The sequence below is a fragment of the Mandrillus leucophaeus genome, unplaced genomic scaffold, assembly GCF_000951045.1.
Source record: "Mandrillus leucophaeus isolate KB7577 unplaced genomic scaffold, Mleu.le_1.0 Scaffold50, whole genome shotgun sequence".
Taxonomy (NCBI): domain Eukaryota; kingdom Metazoa; phylum Chordata; class Mammalia; order Primates; family Cercopithecidae; genus Mandrillus; species Mandrillus leucophaeus.
In genome coordinates, this window is record NW_012105365.1 from 196,301 (window position 1) to 201,890 (window position 5,590).

The 5,590-nt window shown below is 40.7% G+C and overlaps 1 long non-coding RNA gene across 1 annotated transcript; it reads right to left on the reverse strand.

Annotated features, from left to right (window-relative positions):
- Window positions 1-1,272: 1,272 nt before the first annotated feature.
- Window positions 1,273-3,133, reverse strand: LOC105550931. Its single transcript, XR_001007802.1, has 3 exons — window positions 3,051-3,133; window positions 1,645-1,811; window positions 1,273-1,459 (listed from the first exon to the last, which is right to left on the reverse strand). It is a non-coding gene; the product is annotated as an uncharacterized LOC105550931 (long non-coding RNA).
- Between the last annotated feature and the right edge of the window lie 2,457 nt (window positions 3,134-5,590).

The window sequence follows — 5,590 nt, forward strand, 5'->3', positions numbered from 1 at the left end:
TAAAGAGAGATGTGGACTTGGATGAAACCATGGCAGGCTCCCTTCTCACTAAGCACACCCCATGGTGTGATGATGCAGGGGGAACAGGTGGGCAGCCTAGGCCTGTGAAGGTGGGCATGAAAACAGCAAAGCAATAAAATGCAAGTGCGAGACAGAAACACTGGCTTTTTATTGTAAAACAGGGTGCAGAAAAAAGATGACAAAGAGACATTGCATTAAAACACATCAAGGATAACTTTTCCTAAACTTCCTAGTGGGCCAAGATAGAGTATTCTCTTCAGGATTTAGACGGACAAAAACTGTTCCCTGGGATGGCATGGACTGAAAATGTTCTCTCAATGCTTCTATTGAGACTAAAAAGAAGCGTAAATTTGTCTCCCTAAGGCCAGAAAGGCTCTACATAATAAAAAATAAAAGCTAAAATATGGAGCCCTTACCACATGCCAGACACTGAGCTAAACATTTTACTTACATTAATACATTTAATCATGCATCAGCCCCATGATGTAATATTATACTATTTTCATTCCCATTTTAAAGATGGGAAAACAGACACATAAAGAGTTTAAGCAACTCGCCCAGGATCCACAGCTAGTAAGCTGCAGAAGTAGGATTTGAATTTAGGTAATTTGGGCAAGAGCACTTAAATCATGTGGCACTAGGGTTTCTCAGCCTCTGCACTGATGACATTTTGGGCTGGATAACTGTTGTGGAGGGTTACCACATGTTGTGTGGCATCTTTTGCCTCTATGCACTGGATGCTAGTAGCATCCCCCCAGTTGAGACAATCAAAAATGTTTCCAAACATTTGCCAAATCACCCCCTATTGAGAACCATTGTTTGGCACCAAAACTCTCTACAGTCTGACAATGGCCTCTGTCACAGCTCTGACCAGCAGTTACTATTCCCAGCTTCCTTGGTGTTATAAAGGAGGTTGTGAGTAGGTATTAACGAGTTAATATAGACGTAATGCTTAGGGAAGCCTTGGGTTCATAACAAGCACTAATGTAAGCATTAGCTTTTATTATTGCTGTCTTTGCTGTTGTCGTCCTGACAGGAAAGGCAGCATGGTGGGGTGGAAGGGAAGCTCTGTAGTGGACAACGAAAGGTTTGGGAAGTGATTCTCTCATGGATAATCAAAACCAGGGCTCCAGTGTGAAAGATCCAGCCATCGGTGACCAATTCCAGCAGCCACAGCCAGCAGTAGAAGCTTTGTAAACAAAGTTAAAACATCAGCTTTGTCCAGGCAGAAAATTAAAACATCAGGAAAAATTAATTGCTTTCAGTGAGTTTTTATTAAAAAGTCCTTTTGAGAATATGATCTCTGTCCCATTCTTGCAATTTGTCCTTTCTGTTGGAGCCTTAGTTGTCTCCTGCCTTGAGGCAATCTGCTACTGACTTATTGAAGGACACATCTCATGTCGAACAGGCAACGGCTTGAGGAAGAGGAAGAATAGGCCTGCATAGAAGCAAGAAAAGGAGACCAGGCTGATGTGTGAAGGGATAAAACAGTCAAGGGAGTTATCATATTTTGTTGCCCAATTGCTGGCAGAAGATGAATCAACAAGTAGGCAGTCATCTTTAACTGGTGATCGAGTGGTGGAGGCTGGTGGATAAGTCAGGGAGGCTGGAGCGCTTACACACCTGTGTGAGGTGAGCATTGGGACTCATTCCAGAAACAACCACGAAGGGCTTTCTGGAGACGCTGAGACACTGAGGCACCCTTGAGACAAAATTATGAACTGCTAGGCAAAATCCACCATGAGCCTTCACCACTAAAACTAAGATTGATCAGGGTTCGATGGCATCAGCTGCTTTAAAACAAGAAATATAAAAAATTCAGGGAACATGAGAGCACAGTGCATGTAGAAAGGTTTTGTCATTTTCATTAAAAGCATCACATCAACTTAGTAATGCTTACAGACTTACAGGAAAAGCCATGGTGGAGTTTCACAGGTGAGGATTGTGAAGAAATCTACTCACAGCAGTTAAATGACCACTTTTCCATATGCCCATTTAAACTCCTTGTGTGTCCCTTTCTTTATCTGAAATCACAACCGTGTTGTATGTGGTTTTGCCTACTTCATATTAAGCATTTAATTTATTCCTCATAACACCTTGAGAGGTGGGTATTATTAACCTTAATTAACAGGTGAAGTGGCAGTTTAGAGAAGTTAAGTCATTTGCCTAAAATCACATAAGCAGTCCTAGATACACCAGGATCTCTATTTCAATTCCTGTACTCTTTCTAGTATCCTGATCCTGAAAAGCAGACACCAGCTCTCTGAGGCCTCTTTTAGCTCCAAAATTCCATGACTTTTATGGGCTCTGTATTTTTAAAAACGTGTCTGGTTCTTAAATGTTTTCTTCTTGGAAAGGTTTTATCAGAGGAAAGAAGCCACCAAGGGGGCCTATTTCCCTTTCCCCACCACCTCTTGTATCTTTCTGTCCCCACCAGTTTAGAAGACCTGGAGATGAGTTCCAAATACCTATTCTAGATAAATGTTTTAATCCAGAAGCTTTCTCAGGAAAGAACTACAGACGGCAAGCTGACTTTGGGAAAAGAGAATTCAGACTAACGCTGAAAGGACCAGAGCTGACTAGGAACAGTCCAGATCTAGTGGCCTTTTATGAGTGAGAATAGAGCTCTATGGGTTTCCAGGTTAAGTGAGATGATACACCTGGGAAGAGGTCACCCAAATATCTTCCATATCCAGTCAGTCCATCACATGGACAGCAGATGAGCTTTGAAAAAAAAAAGACCATGTCACTTCCTGGCTGAAATATCTCCATGGGATTTCAGCAACTTTTAGGATAATCCAAAATTCCAAGCACAGCCTCTAGGCTCCTCCAGAACTTTATCCCTCTTACCGTTCCCAGCCCTACCTCTAAACCCATGCTTATATTCACCTCTTACTGGAATTCCTGCTTTTTTCAAAAAAGTTGTTGGCTGCTTGTTTTTGCCCCTTTCATAATGTGAAATTCCCCCAGCCAGCAAGATCCAGACTAAAGTCACCACCTCTCTAAGGACCTCCATCCTTTAATCCTACCTCTAGGAAGATGAGCTACTTTGAGTTATTATTCCATTTCTTTGTCTCCACCATAAGTCTACATCTTCTAAATCTGTAACTTGTTTGTTTGCTTGTCATGGTGCCAAACTCATAGTAGGTGTTCAATGAGTGTTCATGTGAATGCAACAGTGTTAGAGTTAGTCAAAATGATGTAATAAGAAGGAATTAGGGCATGCATTTGATTGCACTTTGTCTTCTTTGCTTCATCCCCTCCAACTCCTTGGCTCTATTTTGGTATTGGTTTATTTGCATTAAAATGAATTAATATTGGTTGATTTGTGGTAGAATTTATTATTTTCTTTATGTTTCATATGAGTCAGGGACTGGCATGTCTATCCTTTATATAAACACTACAAATCTCTCTGCATATATGAAAGCACCCATCTCATGCACTTACAAGTAGGTGTTCATCAACAAAGTCCTGCCTTCTGCAATCTAACAAACTCTCTTGTACTTTCTCCTCCTAACCTATGATGAGCATTCAGGGATGGTTTCCTAACTTAGGCAACTCACCTGCTCTGTGTCCAGTCACTTGAGGTTCAATTGCTAAATGGTTTCCAAAGATATCATGAGTCAACAAGGCTAAGACATAGATGGGAGAACGCTAAAGAAAATTCCTCCTCCACCCTGGTCATGCCCCAGGACTTTTTTGTTCCCTTTCAGGTTATACTTTTCAATTCTGTAGCAGCTCTCTGGAATTAATCCCCTGACTTTTTTACTGCCTATGCCCAATATAGGATTAGGCAGCGAACATTCGCAGCCAGACCAGCTGAGGAAGAACACAGATGATGAGATTTATAGATAAAATAGGAGGCAGGCCAGTGGAGGGAGGTGAGGTGGGCCCAATGTGCACAGACAGACACAACTTAGCAGGGACCCTCACATTACATACCTACATGCAGAGGTGGGCCCATTACTAGGCAAACATGAACATCAATTATTTGTAGAGAGCACAATTTGCTGCTTCTGCTTAAAGAAGAGTATATATGGAGTCTATAGGCCTACTTGTTAGAGTCAAGGCTCAGCTTTCTCACTATGAAATCTTGAGTGAATCATTTAATTTTCCAGGTCTTAGTTTCCTCATCTATAATATGGGTACACACCTCATGGGATTGCTATGAAGACTAAATGTTATAATACAAGAAAAGCGCTTAGCACAAAGTTTAGCAAGGAGTAGTGGTCCAAAAATTTTAGCCATCATCACCATCGTTATCATCAACATTACTATGATTGGCTTAAGACTCAAATTAGGTCAAGTAACTTGCAAAGAGAACACTTTCAACTAGGAAAATACCCCCAATCTTTTAGTTACTGAGAGTATAAGATTTCTCTTGAAATATGTTGAGAATTAAAAATATATTCAGACTATTTCACATTTTGAGGGCACTATTCACAAAACTGTGGCTACTGTGAAGAACAAGTAGTGTCCCAAATCTGCTTGTTATTGTTGTGTAAGAAGGCAGCTGATATTTACAGACTTCTCCCTTTTGAGTCATCTCAACTGGTCTGGCTATGAATGAATATTGCCTAATGCTGTCTTTGGGGGTAGCCAATCGATGTAATATGGACTAGAGGCTCTAGGACCTCTCCTCAGGCAAAGACAAAAACATCTTATTTCTTTTGCACCCCCCGTGATGCAGAACACAGAATGGATACCTAAGACAAGTGAAGAATCCTGAGAACTCTGCTGCTTGCTCAGGCTGCTCAGAGAAAAAGCATGTAGCTTTGCTGTTAAGATAACCTAAGTTTGAGTCCTTCTCCACCAAGTATTAGTAGATGTACAACCTCAGATGTTTAGCTTCTCTGCAGTTGGGTGACATGACTTACCTTGTAAAACTGTGGCACTGAATGATTTGACATTCTTAGCACAGGGCCCGACATATATGAGATGCTTAGCAAACTGTAGGATTTTTTTTGTTTACCCCTTTCTCCCTTCTGGGTAAGAAAATAAGGCAGAATGAGAGATGGAGAAAATTATCCCTCTGGGATGCAATTCAAAAAATGACCATTTAGATAGGGAGAGGAGCCAAAATAGTCTAGAGGGTTATTTTAGAACAGGATATGGGTTCTCAATTCAAGAAAAATGATCTGTGTAAAGCCACGTAGCCTATCTTGAGAAACATTTTTTGGAGGAAACTTTCTTTTTCTGGCAAACATTTAAAAACTGTTGCTTTTACATTAAAAGCCAAGATAAAACTATTTTCAAAGTACACTGTTGGCTCACTGAGTGATGGTGGGGTCTATGCTTAGTATATGGGCTCCATAAATATTAATGAAGGGCCCAGATAACAGATAATAATGGTAGTGGTGCTGGACTAGTTCTCATGCCTTATGTTTTCATCCAGAGGGGTTGGCTATGATTCCATGTTTAAAGGACTGAACTTCACTAGAAAACATATCAGGCAGTGTGATGTATGTCTTCCTACTCCTAACAATGAGACCTATGCAAACTCACAGTCATTCACATATACACACAAGCTGAAATCAGTAAAAGCTGAATTTACACAAGTGTTTATTTT